Source organism: Drosophila guanche, unplaced genomic scaffold (genome assembly GCF_900245975.1).
Source record: "Drosophila guanche unplaced genomic scaffold, DGUA_6, whole genome shotgun sequence".
Taxonomy (NCBI): Eukaryota; Metazoa; Arthropoda; class Insecta; order Diptera; family Drosophilidae; genus Drosophila; species Drosophila guanche.
Window position 1 is genome coordinate 1,772,013 of NW_022995750.1, and position 23,650 is coordinate 1,795,662.

Below are 23,650 nucleotides of genomic sequence, written 5' to 3' on the forward strand. Positions count from 1 at the left end.
TCATGAAGCGCGTCGAAATCAAAGTCGCGAGTGTGTCAAGCTGAAAAATATCTAACAGTGCTACAAACTACAAACAAGCTGCAATACAAGTAAAGACTAATAGTAAGTGCGGATTGCAGAGGAAGTAACTATATCATATAAAAGAAAAGAGCTCGTGGAAGGTGGAAAGGAAAGCAACAAAAACGTCATCACCGCTGCGCGCCGCATTTCGCCTTTGCTGGTGCTGCTGCTGTAGTTGCTGTTGTTGGTTTGCTGTTGCTTTTTCAATTCGCCGCTCTGCTCACCTCGCCTCGTCGTCGTCGTCGTCTCTCGCTCGCTCTCTCTTTCTGCCCGCAAGTCTGTAGGCTGCTGTCGTCGTCGCCACCAAATTGTCATGGTGTTCGAAGAGGAAGAAGCACAGAGCACATTGACTGGGTGATAAATTTCGAGTGGCTCTTTAGCTAGGAAATCTTTGAATAAACCGCATCGAAACCAGCTCAACCGAAAGGTAATTTTATTATCTACAATTTGCTATCAAAAGCACCTCGCTGCCTCATCTGGAAGTGTGTGAAAAACGTGGCGGAAAAATCCATACAAGACGAAATGGAAAAAATGTGGTAGGTAGTATTCTAGATGTTAGAGGTGTGCGTGTGTGTGCGTGTGTGTGTGTGTGTTGGGGGGTGCTCCGCTGGGCATTCTCTATGCAGGAGCAGCAGGGCAGGGCAAACCAACTGTTTTTTCCCTCAGCCATCAGCGCTCCTGCTGTGTGGGTGGTTTGCCGCTGCCGCCTGCCGGCTACTACCAGCTGACGGGCCAGCTGCCCGCTCGTGCCGTATGGGTCGGCGGTCGGTGGTCGGTCGCTAGGTGTGTGTGTGTGCACGTGGGGGAGTGTGTGCACTTTTATATAATTTTTTTAAGTGCAACCCCTCAAAGTGTTCTTTGGCTGGGGGTAGCCGCTTCAATTCGCAAGATTTCAGAAGCTGACGTCATTGGCAATTTCAATTTGATTTATCTCCAACATAAAGTCAAGCCTTATATACTACAAGTGTTTGTTTGTGTGTGTGCGAGTGTATGTGTAATATATGTTTAATTGCATTGTTGAAACAATCTGGGAAAGCGGGAGGCCCCTGGGGAATTTAAAATCTCAGATTAGTTGTTAATTTCCAAGTATTTAAAGCGTTGCCAGACTGCTCCTAAGGGATGCTGCTAAGGCAACCTGTGATATTTTGCACGTGATTGAGCTCGTACCATGTGGCAAGCAGTTTTTAAGAAGCGGCACACATGCAGTTGCCAAGCAGTAGAGTGGGCTCAGGCATGCGAATAAAATACCGCTTTTGAATTTCTTTGACTGGAATTTAAGCTCTTTTGGAACTGCAATAGTTGATTACGATAAGCCCACAGTAAAATCGAAAATCATCTTAACCTCAGAAGCAGTATCCAGGAAATATATTTCATAAATAGATCCAGTCATATGCATTTCATATACAACTTTTCGGTTGCATGTTTGTTGCCAAAACTGTGATCCCCAACTCGAAAACGAGCGCATGACTGGCTGCATGTGGGGCCTTATCAGTGTACCAATTAACCCAGATATGGGAACACGGAACTCGTTTCAAAATGATAACGGCTTCAGGATTTATAGAAGAACCGACTAGCAGGAGCTGGAAATGCAATCCTCGACTTGGGAGTCTGATTTTGGCGACGTCATAGTTTGATGACCCCTTCCCGCCACAACCACATCCAAACCGAATTATGCATGTGTATACTGAAGCTACCAAACGTCGGCGGCGGGGCACAATGGCGGCCATCGAAGAAGACGGCGACGACGCTGTCTCCATGGGCGTTTTATTTTTCTCTCTCCATGATATTTCTCGAGTCTGCATTTTTTGTTTTTGTATTTGGTTACTTTGATTTTGCTTGGCCTTCGGGGCAAGAGTCTCTTGGCCATCGTCATCGCCGTCGTCGTAGTCGTGGTCGGGTCTTTTGTGAACCAGTTCCCCTAAGCGCCTCTTTTTACCTGTTCCCCATGTTTGGGGTATACACATGATTTTTTTAATCCTATATTCAATTACGGAAGCAGTGATTTGGTTATTTATTTTGTTTTCTCTTTGACAACTACTCATAAATTTGTCGCTGGCCAGTGTTTGGATTTTCATTCATCCGATCGGAGGCCAACGAATTCCAAGTGGAATAGTGATTTGTTCCCGCCCAGTCACAGTCTCGTAACTGCAATTGTGACTTAAAATATGAATTGTGTCTGTCTAGTGGGTCTATGTTTGCTTTTATCTGCTGTTGCGATAAGGCACGGGAACCTTTGAGACAAGATTTATTAAATTGAGGTCACTCTTACTTGAGTTCTAACCATAAAATTGGTCTAATTATTGTTAATGGTGTAGAAAATGAATGCTTATGTGAGCCCAGAAATTGTTAGACCTGTGATTTAGTTTGGTTAGTAATACCTACCCAAAAACGCTGCAACCTATGGGCTTAGCTTAACTTACTTATTGTACGAAGGCAAATTGATAAGCGGAAAAGTAAATTTATATAAATAAATCCAAAGGCGAGCCCTCAATTCGGGTAGTCTGGCAACACCCTCCAAGACGAACATGACGATCCCTTCCATCGAGACGCTTACCCAATCTCAGATATAAACATCAAATACAATTTGGTGCACTTGCTCCAGGCAATATACAATACGCACACATTTGGTTTTGGACAGGCTAAGACTTTTGATAATATATTAAATACTTGAATTTCATTTATTATTGTAGCCGCCTGGCCACTTTGGGTCATCGTTTTGGGGCTCCGATCGCATCCGATCGTGTCGTGTTTGTTTTTATCATATGCCGAGTGTGCTGTGCTCTGCTGTGTGTGTGTGTATTAATATTGTTGTTGCACTTTTATAACATACCACGAGAGGGGGCCACCACCACATGAGAAGGCATGTCATGTCTTCCTCCACACTTCTACACACAATATATACGAATACTCACATCTGTATGTATTTGTGTATAAAATACTTGAGCGAAACGAGTTAAAAGCGATTTCATTAATATGTTTGTTGTTGTTGGTGTTGCTGCTGATGTTTTGTTAGTGTTGCGCCTCCCGTCCGTCCGTTTCTGTCGCTGTGTCTTTTGTTGTTCCCGTCGCCTCGCACGGTTTTGCTTTGCTCTGACCTTGCCTTTTGGTTACATACCCTTTTTTGCTGTAATTAGAGTGGGAATTGTTGGGGCAATGTACAATCCATTTATGTATTAGGGCTGAGGGAATTGGGTTCAGCAAGGATCAGGGTAATTCTTAGGGAAATTTTTGTATTAACATACCTAATTAGAGGTCGGGACTGTTAAACCGCTGCAGGAACTGTGTTACTGTGAATTTGTGAGTGGGTAGTGTAATACAAATTAAATGGGGCTAGCCAGGATAAATTAAATGAATACATAGGTACCCTTGAATTACAGAGATTCTGGGAGTTATTTGAAAGTATCTCTGAATCTTTTTCTAAAAGTTCTCATGCACTCCATCTAGCTTTGCCCTACTATTTCTGTACCCCATCTCATTATTATAGTCGGTTTAATCCGTTAAGCGAAAGCTCATAAAAGAGCATTACGAGCGGTCCGCATCCCCGCCCTCTTTTTGTTGCTGGCCCTCGTTAGTTGTTGTTTAATTCCTTCTTTCTTTTTCCTTTCTTTTTGTTTTTGTTTGTCAGTTGGCTGGTTTCTGTTGTTGGGCTTTTGGCTTTTTTTCGCTGGGCTATTTTTAAATATTTGCTCAAAAGCAACAACAAAAAGTTATAAAAAGAGTGATAGAGAGTGAGAGAGCGAGAAGGAAAAAGAAACGACGTAGCGAAGCTGGCGCAGTGGCATTCTGCTGCTGTTGCTGCGTTGGGCCCCAAGAAAAATGTGGAATATGGAATTTCTCCCTCTCGCACACGCACACACACACACACACTCACACAGTGGCAATCCGATTCGCGACTTTTGTTGCCGTTTGTGCGTGCAAATTGGAGCAAAAGGAAGAAAAGAAAAACAGAAACGACAGCAGCAGAGCGCAGCAGCGACGCCAGCGACAAAGTAAAGTAAAAGTTTAACCAACGTCAGCGCTGACTTCTCTGCTACGGCTCTGCACTGGCTGCGTAGCTTTGGATCTGGTCCAAGGCACATTAAATGGATGGTAAGGCAGCTCAGACTTACAACGTTACAACGAGTAGGAAACTGCCTTACCTTCGATTTGACAGTCCCTGTGATTCTGGCTCTGCTCCAGCAACAACAAGATGCATAGAGCTGCTCGACCTCTGCTGCTGTCTCTGCCTCTGCACACTGTTGCCAACATCATCGATTTCCTGCTGGAAAAAGATGCACTGCTCACTGGACGGAAGCAGCGGGGGTCGGGTCGTGTCGTGTCGCTGCCCATGTCCATTTATGACAACTTAACTCATATGTTGTCCGTTTGCTGTTTTTTTTTGTGGGTGATGTCGTCACTTGACGATGACGCTGACGGCAACGGGGGAAAAAAAAACTCAAAAAGGAATAAAGATTCGAAGATGAAGATACCCTGCCAGGCCATGCTCAAACTTAAAGATGTTGTTTTGGACGATCTTTCCTTTAGTGATTCTTTATAGAACACAATATGTAAATATGCCTTGCATACCTATGATCAAATAATAATACCCTATTATGCTGTGAAAGTAAGAAAAAGCAAACAAGAATATTAATCCATTCCACACTCCAGAACCCCCCAATTAGGTCACATTGGCGTTGTGTAGCATCTTCGCCTTGCTTCCCTAGTTTGGTTCTCCTCTGTCTCCCTTTTTGCAAATTTTTCACTCGTTTTTTTTTCTGCTCCCTCTTTCCCCCTTTCTCTTTATCCCCCTATCCAACTTTGCACTTCATTGATAAAATGATTAATCGTTATGATTAATGTTACGGGGGTGTTCAGGGGGAGATACATCATACTCGTATGTGAATATGTATTTATGCATGTATATTTTATGTACAAATGTATGCCTGCCACCTTCATGTGTAGACGGTGAAGCGTAACAGCGGATGTTTATACGATTTATAAGCAGACATCACCGCACCACACTCTGTTTTGGGGGTCTACTGCTTGTGCATGGGAATGAATGAAGTATTTTGATAAAGAATTGGTGGGTTCAGCAGGGGTCAGTCGGGGGTGTGAATAATGTTTGTGGGGAAAAGAAACCAATGTTATTAGAACACAAAAACACGCCTTAAACCAACTTAGATTTTTACTCAAAGTACAACCTAAAATTAGTTAATTTAATAGTTAGTCAATTGTAAATTTAATCCTATTTAAATCGGTTATAGAAGAAAGACAATATACCCTGCCAAATGTTGAATATAAATTGGAACTATCTAACAAAAAGGACTTACGACTCTCAGTTAATTTCGGCTATGATTTGTATAGATTTACAGATGCTGCAAATGATTTATTCTTGATCACCCAGACAGAAATATTCCCATGCCCTGGCCGCCACCCTAGTCAAATGGGAGAAGCAAAAACAGAGGCTCACCCTAATCATAATTCCTGCCCAATACTTATGACAACAACGAAAAAAATGCAACCCTAGATAATTACACGAAATTGATTTGATTTGATTATGCCATAAATAAGAGCAGCAGGAGCAGCTGTACGAAGGGTAATTTCTTGCTCTGATTGCCTAATGCATAAGGAATTATGCGAAAGGTAAAAGCATTTCACCCCAAGATCTCAGGGAAATCAAAGACAGACAGAAAGTAAGAAAGAGAAAAAATCGATAACGAATGCAATTTATGGGTCCCCTCAGACAGCTGCCCGCACCGCGCCGACACAATGGAAGTGTGAGGAGTAGAGGATCACTCGACCATTGAGACAATTGCAAAAGTCGTTGCAACCGAAAATTTCACTTTCTTCACGGCAGCTGCGCAAAACCAAACAATCCTGAGGACATTTTGCATCATCTCATCTACTGAATGGACTAGGAATAGGAAGAGCGGACGTTCCTCTGCTTTTTGATCTTCGTTTTGGCTATGGGATGATCTTTTATAATCCCAAGCATCCTGAGTTCTGTGTGTACAGTGCTCATAATTTATGTACATACCTTTGGAACACTTCTTAGACACACACACACAGACACACCTGCCTGGTAGATTTTCTAGGAGCAGCTGCTACTGCTCCCTCAAATATCTTCGATTTGTGTTGTTTTATAATTAGGAACCAGGATCCCCCCATATTCTTCTTCTATTGCACCTTCTTCTATGGCCTGTCGATAATTTTTTTCTTCTTGTTTGTCGGACAACAGGTGGGTTTTTTTTTTGTGGCATATGCCACGGTTATCGCTGCCCCATGCAATTCCTGTTTTAACCAGGCGTTTTCTTGAGCAAATTGTTTATAGTATGGCTGTTGGTTTGTATAGTTGTATAGTTGGTTTATGGGGCTCGGTTTCGCATTGACCGATTAGATTATATTGCTCGGTTACACCCATGCAATATGCATACGAGTGTCTGCCAATCCATATAATACAATCTCACACACAGCTAGATCTCTACATCATCTGCATATCCTTTCGTTCCCTCACCTGTGGACCCCGACGTCGTCGTTGTCGTCGCAAAGTTCAAAGTCAAATGGCCATTTTTATGGCCCGTCCCTCAATGGTGTGTGTGTGTGTATTTGTGGGTATTTTTGTGGGTATTTTTTCCATGCTCTTGCTTGGAGGACGACCTTAAGGTAATGCAGTGGTACCCTGTTAACGTAACTCAGTGTGAGTAGATCGATGATGGTAGCCCGAAAATGTATGATTAAAACTAAAAGTAACTATGGCAACGATGGAATTATCCCTTAAATGGATCTATCATAATTGGAATCAGAGATTTTATACAAAGAGCAGGCTGGATTTTGAGGTTTGAACAACGAGGCTGGCGGTCCCTGATATATTTCCAAACCAAAAATTTTAGAAGACGGAGGGTATCCAAAGCTTCGGATTGCCAGGTTTCACATTCTGTTGCTTTTGTTCTTGTTTTTTGACTGCGCTGCACTCTCTGCTGCGTTGCTGCTTTGCTTTGCTGCTGCCTTCATCCATTTGCTGCGCTTTCTGTATTTAATTTAGCAGAGAGCTCTGTCCTCTCGCTGTCTCTGTCTCTCTCACTCTCTTTGCTACTTCCAGCAGCGCTCTGGCCACATCCTCCTCGTCATTTACTTGCTCTACTCGTTGTGTTGTCGCCCCGTTTGTCGTTTATCTACTTTGCTCTGTAATTGCGTTCTCGCCGCATTTTTGTGTAATGGAATTTCGTGTCTGCCTCAGCCAGTCACGCCCCTACCCATCACCATTCCATTCAAACAGATCCCCGCTCTAGGCCCTTAGTTTATATTTACTTAGTTTTTCCTTTAGTATAATTAACTATTTTTTGTTACTCTCTGCAAATGCAAACATAAAACTCTCGTGCTCTTACCTCCCTAAATCACTTTTGGGGTTCGCTTGTAATTAGCACCCACAAAAATGACCAGTCGACAGGGGGTGCAACGTCATCGGAGGCCCGCCTGTGGCATGCGGCAGCAAACAATTAAAAACGCATTAGTTTCTGTTGCTTCTTCTTCGTCCTCTGGCTCCTCTATTGTTTATGCTGCTGATTCGTTTTGTTGCCCGTTGATTAAAAAAAAAAAGAATGAAAAGAAAACTATTACAAAATGTTTGTGTGTGGGGGTGTATTTAGGAAGTGCTAAGGGGGGAGAAGAAAAGAGGACATGCCACAAATATGAATAAAAAAAATGTCTGTGGCCACAAAACCCGTTTCAGACAGTGGTGGTGGTAGAGTGGGTGAGGTGGGGCAGAACAGCTAGAAGTTGAACAACATACCACATCATTGTTGTTGTCTGCCCCACTTGCTTGGGGGCCTCTGACTGCGGTCTCCCTACCTCTCAGTCTTTGCTCTCATTCTCTGTCGCACCCACACACCGATGCTCTCCACATGATTAGCGCAGCAACAACAACAGCAACAGCAAGCATGAGTAAGGCACGCTGAGAAGAAGAAGCAGCAGCCGCATAAAGCAGCAGAAGAAGAGGAAAACGAAAACGTTGCAAATGAAAATAAAATTTACAAATTCCATTCATGAAATTTTGCAGCGCTTCGCGCATACATGCATACACACAGCACTCATCCGTGAGCGAGAACGGGAGTGGGACAGAGAGAGAGAGAGAGAGAGAGACTCCGATTGCAGCTCAAAAGCTGTGTTTTTTTTTTTACAGCTTCGTTCTTTGGTCGTTGTCCTGCTCGTCGTCGGCTGCTAGCATTTGTGCTTGCGTGTGGCGCTCGCTCTGCTTTGGCACTTGCAGTTACGTTTTGCTTTTTTGCACTCGTGGGGTATATTAGTTGACAACTGATTTCGAACAAACGTCAATTTGTATTTAATTGTGTGGAATTATAATTCTTTAATAGTTGAATAAGCATATTTGCAATTGTAATTTGAATATATGTTATAGAATGTGTTGTTTTCTTGTTTTTTTGTAGGGCTTCACACAGCCGTTACATTCTGTCAGAGTATACTTCAACTTGTTGTTGCTTTTTGTCGCTCTCTCGCCGGATGTGTTGTTGGTGTTGTTTTCGTTGTTGTTCTTGTTACTGTTGTTATTGGCTGGCTGTCGGGTTTAGTGTCTGACCGTTTCATCTGCCGGCTTACTTTTTACTCCTCCTGCCGCCTCTGCTCTCCTCTCCTGCGGCTGCTCTGCTCCTCTCTTCGTCTGGTGGGGTCTCTGTCTGCGTGTGTGCAACATTGTTGTTGGTTCCCCTCCTGCCCCTTTCTCACACTGTCTGTGGCGAGGACGTTCGTTGGAGTCGTCTGGGCAATTACAAGCAAAAATACGTTGCGGTTGCAATTTTACACACATTTTTATGCGCTCTGGTTTATTATGCGGGTGGTGCAGCAGCAGCAGCAGCAGCAGCAGCGAACTCTTGTGCCTCCCCCACAGCCACCACCAACACACACCACACCCTTCTACAGCAGCTCTTCAGCTGCCCTTCAGGGCCTAGTCTGCTCCCAGTCCGAGCGAAGCTCTCTTAATGTTCATCCATTTCCTTTGGCCCCGCTAAAAATGCAACTCTTATGCTTTGTTATTTTTACACATTTTATGTGTATTCTGCTTGGCCTAAGAGTGTAGCAGGGGCAGGAGGATGTGGCAGTTGAATCGATGTCCCAACGGGTATAGTTCATGTGGAAGGTAAGGCAAGGCCAGCTCGTGTAATAGAGCTTGTACCCTCTACTGTAATATGCCTTGCATGCCACACAATCCAAGAACCAGAGCCCCAAAGTCAAAGGATGGCAATGTCATCATCAGTTGACGTCGTCGCTGTCTCTGTCGCCCTGCCCCAAGACAAAAAACTTATGGCGCATATTTATTACGAGAAGCGGTAGACGCGTCTGTTCCCCCCAGTCACTCCCCCCACTCGCCTGCAGTGGGCTCAATTTTCAAACGATTTCAATGGAATTCTCAATGTACTATGTGTGTGTGTGTGTGTGTGTGTGTGCAAGGAGCGGGCGGAGGGAAGCAGCGGAGATGAATGTCTAAAGAGCCCAGACACGCATCGTATCGCGCCTTCTCCTGCTCCCTACCAGCAGCAACTGCTCCTTGCGGCATCAGCAGCAAGAACAACAACAACAACAACAACAACAACAGTAACTTCATGGAACAACCTCCTGCAACGGCGGCGCATAATCTGTTGATGCTTTTCCTTATTTTTCACAATTGCGTTTATGGACTTAGTGGGGGCTTTTGGTATAGCCTGCTAGGAATATTTTAATACTAAACGAATATTATGGAAACTTTACATATTCCACTGGCTCGAATGGTAAATTAATCAAATTTTTTCCTTTCGCCCAAAAGTTGAAACATTATTTTGAAGAATTTCTTCGAAATATCCCATAAATCCGCTAATAAACTTCACCCATTTTCTCCCACAAAGGGTATCCATTTATCGCATATTTTGTGCCTTTTCTCTTATTTTTTGCGGTGTTTTGTTGTTGCCTATGGCGGTGGTCGGTCGGTCGGTCGATCCCTCCTCTCTTTGCCGGGCTTCTCTTCTCTCCTTAATATTGGATGTTGTTTACGTTGTTGTGATGCCCTTTTGGAGTTGGCCGCCCCGACATCAGCGCTGGAGCAGGAGCACGACCAGCAGCCTGCGCCGGAGGAGGTGAATGTGAATTTTGTTATCGGACAAACTGGTTGCCTCGATTGGTTTGCTTTCATTATACATACTGCAATTATTCGGGTCGAGAATATAGAGATGTGTTTTTGTTTTACCCAAATGTGTGTGAAGGGTTAGATAAGGGCATGGCGAAATGTTTCTCAGACACAGGGCCGTAACCTAACATTTGAGCTGCCTTTTGTAGGCGGTACTCTGAGGATATAGCGGGAGCTTTTGTTACAGAAGAATCTCTAATTCGTGGAATGCTGGCCTAAGGTTGGAGCATATGTATATAATATCCCCCCACCTACTGGTTATATTTCTTGCAGTCGGCTTATCTTCTTTGCCATATCTCTCTCTCTCTCTCTCTCGCGCTCAAGTTTATTGCGGTTTCTGTTGCTGTTTCTGATCCTTTTGGTTTCTTACAGTCTTTTACAGCTATTGTTGCATTTGTCGCATTTCTGTGGTTTTTGTTTTGTTTTTGTTGCCTTCTCCGCTTTTTGCGAATTCCTTTTCCACCAAGCTGGACACGCGTTTCGTGTGGCAGCAGCAACAACAACAACAAAAATAATGAATTCCTTCTTTGGGCTTTAACCTCAAATTGGCTTAACTTCATTTATTTCACGGCATTGCTGGACATGACGGGACAGCGGGACTGAGTGAACGGGTTAAGATAACACACAAACTGGCGAAATTTTTCACTCTTTGCGGTTTTGTTCATAGCCAGAACAGGCGGGGAACAGGGGAGACGGGGGCACCGAAGCGAGCCACAGTTTATCTCTTAAGGCTTCCGTTCCTTCTGCTGCTCCTAAGCCTGGCACTCGTTTTAAATGGGTTTTGGCAAGAGTGAGGAGCTTTGCTGCCCATAGGTGTAGGTTGTCTCACACTCCTGGCTTCATGTCTAAGGATTCACTGGCTGAAAGCTCCTGGCTTATAATCCTGTGACTGCAGGACAAGTAATACAATATTTGTACCAAATTGTATCTTGGAAACGATTGTGCATGCCTTCTGCGGTGTCCAGAAGTGCATAGGGATATTGAGGCTCATTGTTTACTGTTTTCTGTGTGTCTGTTGAAAGTCACGCAAGTGGAGAATAAGTTCCAGAGGCAGAGGCAGGGGACAGAGAGTATGCATAACCTTGAAACGGTTCAATATTCCGCACAATATAGTTTTCGTGGTTCGGTGTTCGATATCACGAATCAGTCGCGTCGTCGTGGCACTTGGCTCCTGGCAGTACAAAATGCTGCAAGATGCAATGGAAATTACATCAAATTATGCTGCAATGCGAGCTAAATATGCGGCAGGGGCAGCCAGACCACGACGACTTGGCTGAATGTCTGAATATTTTGCCATTTTTCGAGGCTATATAATTCGCATGGCAGTCAGCGTCAGTCGATGACTGTAAGCTTATCGCTGAACGTCCAGTATTCACATCTCTGCGCGTCGCAAGGAGAGCAGAGCAATGCCACGTCTGTGGCATGAAATATTTGCTAAAAAAGAGACAGAGACAGAGAGAGAATATATATATTTTATTGCATTTTAATGTGCCACTGAAAGTAGATTTAATTGGCATTTTGTTGCAGCGGTGCATCGCATGTTGGGGCGGCACATTGATTCCAGTTTTGAAAGTTCCACTGAATGGCTTTAGATTTAATAAAAAATGTTACGAAAATACCCATTGAATGCTATAACCAACGACCATTTGAATACTAGGGATATTGCAGCAGTAACGACTTTTATTTCAATTTTCTTTCGATGCTTCCGAGTACTCAGATTCTCGCTAAGGCTCTCTCTGTCCTAAACGCAATAGCCAGTCTTTAATAGTCTTGATAATTGTTTAGTCTTTGCCATCACTTTATATTTTTGTAATCCATTTTATTGCCATATTCGCCCCACAGTCTCCCAGCAGGCTAGACTTTGGACTAGTTTTCAAGTCGAGAGTTCGGGGTCTGGCGGCTGTCTGGTTGAATTGTGTGGCGCTCCATTGGTCTCTGGATGGATTTTCCTTAATTAAATTCATTCTCACAGTGTGTGCAACATGTGGCAGAATCAGTGGAAGGAGGCAGCAGCAGCAGCAGCAGCAGCACAGACACTGGAATGCACCGGCAAACAGCCCGACTCCCGCTTCGATTTTTGCCATCTATTGCATAGTCACTGACTTCGACTTCGACTTTGACTCCATCCCGTCTTGGTCTTGGTCTTTGGATATGGTCGGGTCTGGCCTGGCCTGGCCTGGTCTGGGGTTCTCCTACCTACGCCCTGCCACTCTCCCTGGGCCCTTTTACTGCAAAATCAGGTTTCATACTGACTCCACGGACACGGACAGACGCATAAATCGCTAAAGTTCTTTAAATGCCAGCAAGCGAAACTCTGGAGGCTTCAGGCTCCCAGGTTCCAAGTTCCAGGTTCACGTTCAGCGTACAAAAAGTTTATAAATGTTTCTCATATTTTTAACACCAAAACCCATGCCCGGATCCTATGCCATGGGCTGTACGACTACTCCTCAGGTTTCTGTTTGATTTGACAACTTTGTTGCGACTCCTCTTCGTTTCGGTATTTGCGTTTGTGTGTTGCCTGCCAGCAAACTCTGCTCTGCTCTGCTCCTCCTCAAGCTTTGCTCTATATCGTAGCAGACAACTTCAACTTTATGATTTGTGTTGATTTAGGTTAGGGGCCTGCCTCTAGCCCAGAAAGGTGGGGTTTGAGATTCACAAAACAACTCGACAATGCATCCACAAACATATCATTAGATGATGTTTACGAACGCAACTTTTGATGGGGAAAAATGTACACAAAAACCTGTTCTTGACCTTCGATTTGTTAGCATAGTCATGTCAAAATCATGAGACTCTATTTTGAGTGCCAAGAAGTCTTCAATTGAAGTTAAATTTTCCACTTGATCCTTTGCTAATAATATTTTTTTGCACCATTCTACTTACAGATTGCTGCTCTTAATTATTATTTTGGTGTTGGTGAGTGCTGAATATATTTATTAAATATTGATTTTATTTGAAAGATATTTAGAGATAAGATTTATGGCAGGAAAACCTTATTCCAGTGACTAGAGTCGATTTTCAATTTATCATGCACACGACATTTATTTGTTTTTTGATTGCCTAAGCATTCTCTTTGTCATTTATGCTGTAAAGACTTCAGATCCCAAATCAAAATATCAAGTTCCCATATTAAGATGGGCCATACAAAATCAATGACAGCATTTCGATGTCTTTCCTCAAGAAAAAACCCTTTGGATAGCCTTTGGCCTAAAAGGAGCATCAAAGATTATCTCTTTAATTGTAATTTGTAATTCCCGGGATAACAAATCCTGTGCGGTATGCAAACAAATTAGTTTTAAACTTAAGAATTGTATGCAAATAGAAAGAAAAATTTCCACCATTCGATCTACACTTAACCTCCCCGGGGAAGCGGCGTACGAAAGGTTCAAGGGGTGTCTCCGGGGCAGGGCCACTGAACTGCGGCGAACAAGTCGTAAACGAATACATACTATGCCATGCGAGTACTTTGTAGAAGACTACGTACGACAAACAACTAAACCAACAAATGGCAAGGGAACAAGTTAACCCCAAAACGAAATGAACCCGAAACGCTGGCGGCGGGGACATTCGCGGACAAACATCAAAAAAAGATAAAAACTTGTAAGTCCACAAATGGACAAACACCGGGATCCTTTTCACACAGAGCAAAGCAGGAGAAACTGGTTATGTCTCTCTCTCTCTCTCTCTCCTGTGCTGTGTGGAAAATTAAGCTTACGAATCAATTTTCCCTTCTATCTATTTTTATTTCACAGATTTGTTTGACATTCACTTGACACTTTGGTGTCCGCCAAAATGCATAAATTAAATGCATGTCGAATGGGAATGGTACAAGAAAAAGAAAATGTTCTCGTTCTCTTTTTAAACCGAATGCTAATTAATCCCACGGAGGGACAAGCGGGACAGACAAACCGACCGACCAAATGGGACAGGGACTGGTAGTGGTACTCTGGTTATGGGAGGGCGGGTCTGTCAGGGAGGGATTTGGATTTAATTCTGCTCTGATGATTTTCACACACAAAAGCCCAAGCCGCGTGTCTCTGTCGGGATCCGGAACGGGGACACTTTTCCATACCTGAAGGAGGGTTGCTGTTGGGTGCTCTCCCACCTTTAACCCGCTCCGATTTCCTCGACCGATTTTCTAATCTCATGCATGTAATTGCATAGATTGCATCAGTCCTGTATTCTCTATTCTGTATCCTGTATCCTGTGTCCTGCCTCCAGCATCCCTCATTTTCGTTTTGGGCCCGTTGTCATCTCCTGGCTCATAAATAATCTGCATTCGTTTTCGCACAGTTTTTCCGCTTTTCGGGGGCAAAATGTTATGCCAAAGATTTTTCAAACAATTTTCTTGACACGCGCGATAGTTCTTCGGGCCTAAGCCCAACCTCAAACAACAACAAAAAGTGTCAAAAAAATAGAAGGATAAGGATAATAGTGCCAGCTGTTCTCCTGGCTCTATCCGGATCTCTCCTGTGCGCAACATTCCATCACTTCGCAGAGGGGAAACGAAACCCTCTGATTAGTTGTAAGCGAGCAACAACCCTCTGGTCCGCGGACTCTGCTCTAATTTATAATACCCTTTAGTTGTATTTCCTACATGGAGAGGGCATGATAACTTTATGCAATTCCAGGCCAAGTTAAGGCTAAGAAAAGGTTGGTTTGACCTCTCCCATGCCTCCATCCCAGTTCGAATCGCTTTGGAATAATTGAACAGAATTCTTAAAAGATTGCTCCATATTTTGTGCAGGGTATTTATTCTTCGCCTTTTACATTTCACTGCTGTGCCTCTTTTTTTTTGCACAGCAAAAAGTAAAATGAAAATTTGTTCACCCTATTCGGGGCTGTCTGGAGTGGAGTGCTGGCTGGTCGGTCCCCCGCCTAGGGGTTGTTGCAGCCCCTGTTCCAGCCACTGTTCTGCCTCTGCTGCAGTTCTGCTGTTGCTTTAGTTTAGTTTAATTATTGACTCAGTGCCGCCGCAGCCAGAACCAGGGAGCAGCCCTCTCAGCTCAACAGCCAGTCATTCAGTCAGTCAATCCGTCCGTTCGGTCACCGTCGTCACCCTTCCTTCTTCTCAGCCAAAACGGGCAATCGACATTGTTGCCGCCGCCTGCTGCAATTGGACTTTGCCCGCTCAAAGAAGTAATTCTTCGACATTCTCCAACGGCCGAGCACAGTGGGTACCAATTTGGGTTCTGCAATCGACGAAGGAGCATTTGTTTGGGGATTGAGGAGCGGAATCCCTGAAAAGTATCCGTTCGCTTATGTGTAATTTGCACTGTAACTTGTTAGTCCACTTTGGACCCACTGTGCACGGTGTGGTGCAGAATTCTTCCCCCATTTCTGCAACTGCAACAAGCGGCAACCACTTTTCGTTTCCTGTTGAGGGGAAACCAGCCAAACGACAGCGTTGGGCAGTTCTAATGCAAGATCCTTGAGGCACAGCATGGCGCACCCTCTTGGAGTCGGACAGGACTCGGACAGGACTCGGACTTCTGTTGCATTTCGGCAGCAACAATTATAGACGGCCCTTGGCCAACGCAAATATCTCTCTTGTACGGCGACTGTGAGGTGTTGAGGTAATACCTCAACATGCAAGAAGTTTACAGAGCGCAGAGTGCACTCCACTCCACTCCCACTCCCATGCCCATCCCCATCGCAACCCCAACCCCAACGCCTCTCTGGTCTACCCTGTGGTTCGTTCCACTTTCCTACCAGACTGTCTGAAGTGGCAGGAGCAAAAAGGAGCACAAAGAAGGAAGCAGAAGGAGCAGAGGCTTCAGGCAGAGCAAAAGAATTGGTTACCATGGGAGAGGGGTGCCCCAGCCGCTGCCTTGCTATTTCTACATTTATTTTTCTACGTGTCGTTTCATTTTACTTGTTCCTCTCTCTTTTTGTTGGGTTTGTTGTATTTAGGGGTGCGCTTCGTCTCCATGTACCTCCTCTACAATTTTGCGCAAGACACAAGACGGAGCGAGACCAGGTGTACCGCACGGGGTACGTACGATGAGTGCGTTGTTGTTGTTGTTGTTGTTGTTGCTACCTTCCACTTCTGTTGCCACATTTCCACCTTTTTCCACAATAGTTTTTATTTCTTTTGGGACATCTGCCTGCCATGCCCATGCCCATGCCCAACTGCCCTCCTGCCTGCCTGCACGTTGGCCCGTGTGCTGTTTGGTTTCTTTTTTTGGTTCACTTCCGTTTTCAAGCCAAGAGGAAGCTCCCACGCTACCCACTCGTGGGGAATCTCTCTCCCTCTTTCTCTCTCTCAAGCTAATTGCAGTGTCCTGTCGCAGTGTACTGTCCTTTGCTGTATTTAATAGGAAACGTAACCAGAACAAGAACTACTTCTCGTGCGTACAACAAAAGGCGAGGCCGAGGCACTCGCTCTCTGGTTCTGGCTCTACAGATTTACTGATCGAAAGAAGAATTTCCAAGAATTTCGTGAATGGGAAAAACAAAAGCGCAATCGCAGCCAAGGGATATACAGAGAGCAGCAAAGATACACCAAAGCAGACAGACACAGAGAGAGAGAGAGACAACAAACGAAAGAGATCTTCTACCTATGGTTTGGGACCCGATCGACCTCAACCTGAACCTGAATCTCAACTTGGGACATTTGCCAGTCCTGGGCTGGCTCTTGGTCTCTGCTCATTCCTCAGATCTTATGAATGTACTTGGCACAAGAGGGGAAAAGTGGGGGAACGATCAGCTTTTGTTGCCTCTTGCCGCTCTCTTGCTGTGCTGTGCTGTGCTGTGCTGGCTGTGTGGCTCCTCTCGTTATTGTTACTTAAAATAGCTGAACATGAAACGAATGAAGGGAGTAACGTATCCGAAATTTGGAAACCGGTGTCCAGACCCCAGCAGCAGTGGCAAAAGGTAGTCCAGCAATCCTTCAGGTAGTCCAGCCATTGTAGTCTCTCTCTCTCTCTCTCTCTCTCTCTCTCTCTTTCTGTTTAGTTAATGATCAACACTTTCATCAAGCCTTGTCAGTGGATGCTGCAGTAGTTATAATTCAAGAGCAGGTCTTGGTCTTAGAAAGAAAATGCGTGTTCGCGTATCCTTCAGCCTGGAACATTATTATATTATTCGCATTAAATTCGCGTGTGTAACAGTTTTGGTTCTTTGGTTCTAGAACACACAAATTAATTCCATTTGGGATACCCCCAGAGCTTATACCTAATTTTAATCATCTACAAAGTCAGAAGGTTTCTCTCTCTCTCTTTGTGATTTTATCTTTAATTTCTGTTACCAACTGTTCCATCACAAATTGTTTTGGGTTCTTGTGTTCCCCAAGGTTTCCCCTTATCAATATTAAATCTTTTTCCATTCAGCAAGTTTTTCTGTTGGTTTTATCGCTTCTGGTGATCCTTCAACAGATGTTTGAGTAGCTCTAAGGAATTGTTTTCACAGTTTTCATGGGTGTCCTCAAGTAGTTCTTGTTGGTTTCTGTTGGCAACTCTGTAGGGTTCGGATACCCACTTGGAACTTGGATTTCCACGATCGCTTAGCCGCTTAGACCTTATAGCGAGGGTCGAGCTCTTATATGATGATATTTCCAATTCCCCTTTGCCTTTCCGTGTATATTTTTCTTACTCTCTTACTTGCTGCTGCTTACTCCCCTTTTTGCTGTTGCTGCCGCTTTTTGTGGCATGCGCTAAGAAGGTTTATTTCCCTTGTGCCAGCCATAAAGCAGTAACAACGGGAACCCAGGCGGCATGCGGCATGCGGCAGCTGCAAACTATTTCTCCTTCAGCCACACAAACACACCCAGAACACACACACAAGGCAATACGTCAGACCGTCAGTCTGTCCGTCTGTTCGTCGCTATGTCAAACTCCGCTCATTGCTCTCATCGAACCCGAATGCAACACGAGCGAGCGCAAGCAAATGTCCTGGGCAGCCTGTACCCATCCCGCAGGACACATCGGCAGACTGTTCCTTGCAGTGCTAGGCCGCTGTTTTAACTGTCATTACACTCTGGCAGGGAATAAAAGAGAATAACGAGAGAAATAAAATTAACATTTACCACAATTCAAATGATTTATTAAATACGTTAAGAAATATTTAAACTTTTTCTTCAATCGGAGGCGCCTCCATCTAACAATTACAGAATTGATTTGCTTTTTCCAAGGGTGCACAATGTTTCGACAGGCCTAGGACCCATTCTCCAAAAGAAAAACATTAAGAGAGTGCCCGAAGGGGGTTAAGGTTGCCCAGCCAGACAGCCAGACAGCCAGACAAGTCATCTCCTGTTTCATATCCGCTGCTGTTCTATCTCTCATTCTCTCTCTGTCTCTGGAATCTCAACCAGAAACTGATTACATTTTAAAATTGCTTATCTCTCCTGCTCTCACTTCTCTCTCTTTGCACTATAATTTCTTCCTTCTGTGCCTGTCGCTCCCTGCTTTTTCCTTTTTTCGCTCGTTTTTTGCCAATCAAAAAGTTGGACGGGTCGGTACGGGACGTGTCCTGGCTGCTCCCTGTTATTAGGCAAGCACCGATCTGATTTCTGGTTCTGATTTCTGTTCTTTCATTTCCGTTTGATTTGGCATTTGCATGGAGGGGCAGTGGTGGTGCCTTGTTGGGGAATTTATGCTTTATTTTTCTTCGTCTGTGGGTTCAATGGACCTAGAAAATAGCCCAGCAATTAGCACCTGTCCAGCTCATGATCATCATGATAATAATCATTATAAACGTGATCATCGGCCAGAAGAAAAAGAGAGACAGAGAGACCGCCACTCACTCTCTATCGTACTCGCACTCTGACTCCTGCTACTGCACTTTCGTCGGGGTCGTGTCTTTTAGTCAATCAAAAGGAATCCTTGGAACAATAGAATGAAATCTTAATCTTAAAAATGTACTTTAAGGGAGAGCGAGAGAGCGAGCTTTAAAGGTTCCTGCTCCCGCTTGTGCCTCTGCTGCATTATCCTCCCCTATTTGTTGTTGTTTTTCTTGTTCCTTGCATTCCTTTTCGTACTTGAGCCCGTTACAGCGCGCTCTCTCTCTCTCTCTCTCTCTGTCTGTTTTTGGGTGTGCATTCGCTTGCCCATTCTTACGCACACACACACGATCGCTGCTCTCTCTCTCTTTCTCTGCAATTGCATTCCTGTTTTCTCTCTCTCCACTGTTGCTGCTGCTTGGCCTGGCCTTCTACTCTTTCTCTTTTCGGATCTACGCGCAAGAGCTCTACGCAATATTCATTTACAAACCAAACGCAGCAGAAAGTGGAAGTGGTCGTCTTCCTCTCTGAATCATTAATCGTTGATCCGATCTGAACCGATCCGAACCCGAGCGCGCGTTCTATTTGTTTATTTGTTGTTCATTTACTCGAAGCATGACGTTGTTTCTGTTGAATTTTGCCAATCATAATAATAGTATTAGCCGATGCTCAGTGAAACCCTAAAAGTTACGCACAAAAGTTACAATTAATCCCAAGTTAACAACCAAGAAATTCGCTTGAAAAATGTATCTTTAAGATACAAACCGCCTACCAATGTTGCAACACAAACATACCAATGCATTTGGCGGACCACCAACCAAGGATTATAATCAAAATTCCCCAATCATGACACAAATATAACACACCAGAAATTCCAGAATTTATATAAATTAAAAAAAAAAACAAATGAAAATATTATAAAAAATCGTTTTCTATTTTCACTCAAAAATTATTAACCAAATTGCAATACAAAAGCATTTCATTCAAGTCTTTTTGTTATTTATTATTAAATATATTTCACATGTTAAACATTGCAAAGTTTTCTTCAAAATCTCATTAAGTTTTAAGTGTTTCGCATATTTTAAATTTCAATTTTTTAACTGAGAACAACTACTGTTCAACAAAAACTCCTTTCATTATATTGTTCTTTAACTTATTTATTATTAACAACATTTCTTCATTGAAGATCTTCATTGTTCATTATTTATTAATACATTTTCCAAAAAGCCAAATTCTTTTTAAACCAACTTAAACGCTTATTATTAATTTATTTAAATTCAAATTACGTTTTGCCAGTCAAACATAAAACACAATTATTAATTATATAATACAAATTATTACCACCAAAAACAAAAATTGGATTACATTTCAAAATTGTTCAAGCACCTTCAAAGCATGGAAATGAGTAAGTAACAAAATCAAAAAGGGAAATAAAAAATTAATAAAATATAATACAAATATCTACCCATTGGTGGGGGAAATAACGTGTTTAAATTGCTGAAATTGTTGTGGTTCTTTCTTATCTATTGTGTTTTTCAATGACTACAAACCACCCCTAGAGGCTAAGCCACACTGGAAGAAAGTGGCAACCTAGAAAAAGGAGAGGAGGGGTGCAAGAAAACTGTTTGAGACTACAATTTCTGCTAGTGATGTAAATATATTTCTCTGTAAGTTAATTTCTCCAATTTTTCTTGTCAAGTGACTTCTGTTTTTCCCCCTTCTTAATAGAATCTTTTGTCTTATTTTCTTCTTTTCTCCCCACACACGTTTATCCAATTTCTTTGCACTGTTTTGTTGGTGTTTCTACTTAAATGTAAATGTATAATTAAACAATAATAGGAATTCCATTTTGTTGGAAGTCATTTTATGGCCATCTCTGAGACAGAGATGGCCTGAACCAATAGAGAGTCGTAGGAGTGAGCGAGCGAGTGAGAGAAGTTCATTGAACGTCGGGAGAGTCCGAAAAGTCAGAGCCACAGCGTACCAGAAAAACCAACTCAAGGTTTTGGGTCGACTGTCTGTCTTTCTGACCGTTCCAAAACGTTGTCTAACCATATAAAGTCGATCCCAGAAAGTATTTGTCTGTCTGTATATCTGCTGTTTGCCTGTGTGTGCCGTTGAGTAATCGTACTCGCAGTTAGGGCGGACAGGTAGTCCAGTTTTACTGTAGATACTACTACACTCGTATATACCTCAGACTACACTGGAATGGGCAGGTTGGATTGGGGGGAAGCTTGGGGCAGTACGCTTGGCTAGTGGGGTCGCACGTCTCAATGTCGATCGTTGAGCAATGTGATTCGTAATTTGTAGTCATTGTTTTCTTGTGTGTTTTATTTTTAAGCTGATTTTCCAAAACAATGCCAGAAAGATTCGGTCTGGAACTGAGAGAACTTAAAGGTTGTAGAGAACAAAGGTTCCGCTGTTGAATGTCCAAGGCTTATCCTTGCTAAAAAAAACCCTGTATTCTGCAATCCTAAAACACTTTCAAATCCAATTAATGTGCAATTTAAAGGAAATTTGCATAGGAAATGGAAATTGATAAAAAGCTGTTAAGAGGGGTAGAAACTTAAGGGTGAGCCAAAAAAAGAAGTAGACACAAGTCCATTTGAGGCGGGCAAATTCAATAAATGTTGCCGCAAGTCAGACACAGCGGCGGGGCGGGGAGTGAACAGAGACAGACACTCGGATCACGCAGAAAAGTTTCCTGCGAATGGGGTCCACCCCAGCAGCAGCAGCAGCAACAACAACAACAACAACAGCAAAAGCCAAGCATCATTTCACTGACTGGCAGTCTGTCAAACATGCAGCGACGTCGACGTCAACTTTAACATTCGTCTTGCTCTCTTCTCTCGCTTCACTTTTATTTTCATATTTGAATATTTCGCAAGAGAGAGAGGGAGAGAGAGGGTGAGAGAGAGCGGGAGATGGAGAACGATTCTCAAGTAGTTTTCTTGCTGATTGCATTCCCTGCCGGCGTCGCGGTTTCTCTGCCCCAGCCAGCCAGCTCTATACTATAGAGTCTATAGGGTTGGGGGGAGGTGTCTGTGTAGCTGGAAGGCTGTAAAAATGCCTTGCTGCGCCCCACAAAGCAACGGTAAAGGGGTTGCTGCTGCTTCTGTCGCGCTGTCGGCAAGATTTGACGTTGACGTGGACGTGGATGTCAGCGACGGCGGCGGCAACTCTAAGGAAGCTGATGAATGCCTGACGCCAATTCCATCGGGTCCTTCCTGTTCTCTGCTTTCCGTCTGCGATAACCGTCTGGTGGCTAAAATTGATTATAATCGAACAAATCAAATAAAGGTTGCGGCTTCCGTAATCAACTGAAACTTTTGATTGCATTAAAATCACAGAAATATTCTCTCCTTCATTCTTATGTCTACACTAGTCTCCAACGCGAGATCACTTTTCTATCTCTCTTTACACACTTTCTCCTTTCATTATACTCTCCAATCTGCCTTATGCAACGTTTCTCTCCACTTTCCTGCTTATTCCATACGTCCCTTCTTCGTTTTTCTTGCTCAAACGTAATCTCCTTTCCAGTTTTAAATTTCTATTCGTTTTTTTTGCACGAATATTTTTTTTGTATTCTGTGTTCTCGTATTTTTTTTTTTGCTTTTGTCTGCCTGGCGAGGACTTACGGATGTTATCCTTTTAGGGAAGGCTGAGACTTTTTTGAGAGACACAAGAAATACAGACAGAGATAGCGACAGTGACACCGTGAGTATAATTTTGTACGCATTTCTCATAAACCCGGCCAGACGACAAGCAAGCACTCCACCCCACACAGCACACCGCACACACATGCACACATATTCACACACAAACCAACTCCACCCCACACCCTGAGGAGTGGAACTTTGGCCCCTTCCATCTGGCTCCTATGCTCCTATGCTCCTATGGCCATGGCTATACTATGCCGCCGCTCTGCACTCTGCATATGCAATTAGAGTATCTGTATGGCTGGATTTTGTTGTTCCCTCGTCCGTCTGCCTTTGCTTTTGTGCGAGAGAGGGAGGAAGAGAACTTCCCACGATCCTGGCTTGGACTTTTGTACTTTTCTGCAAGACAGTTTTTTTATGTTTTTCGAATGTGTGTGTGTGTGTGTATGTGTAGTGTCATAAATACTTTTAATTAACTGGAAGTTCGTGTGTTCATGTGCGCGTTCCTGCCTCTATACATTTGTTTTTGTGTCACTCCTAGATCCAGTCCTCGATGAATTCACTAGCTACCGGGAGTCTACAAGTACAATTTCCTTGCATTCAAAGCAGTTTCATGCAAATACATATTTTATCTAAGTGCTGGATTTAAATTTGTTGTGGAACCGCATAGAAACGGTGAAATGAAAAACCATTTATCAAAAGAAAAGCTTAAGTACGATTAATTCACAGAAGAAATGCTTGGCCGCTAAGCGGTAAGTGGCGAAGTAAGTGGTCACATCACTACCTCCCACTTTCCATGGGTATGATCGATTGACCTCAAACCTCTCGCTACTGGGCGTGAACCGTTCTTAGCGGCGTATTTAACATAGTTTACTTGATTTTTTTGTTTCTTTACGTCTGCCATCGTCTTATAATTTGAATGGGCACAGACACAGACGACAATACAGTGAAATAGATAACACCCCCCCCCCCCCCCCCCCCCCCCCCCCCCCGGGGCCGTTTTAATTGCATTATTATTATGAATTAATTTTTTTCTTTTGCATTTTTTTTTTTTTTTTTTTTTTT

The 23,650-nt window shown here is 43.5% G+C and overlaps 1 protein-coding gene across 1 annotated transcript in view; it reads left to right on the plus strand.

Annotated features, from left to right (window-relative positions):
- The first annotated feature begins 192 nt into the window (after positions 1 to 192).
- Positions 193 to 23,650, plus strand: part of LOC117586475 (transcription factor E2f1) — a 37,156-nt gene continuing 13,698 nt past the window's right edge. Inside the window, 2 exon segments of the mRNA XM_034276568.1 lie at positions 193 to 596; positions 13,093 to 13,123. The gene's annotated coding sequence lies outside the window, so the exon portion shown is untranslated.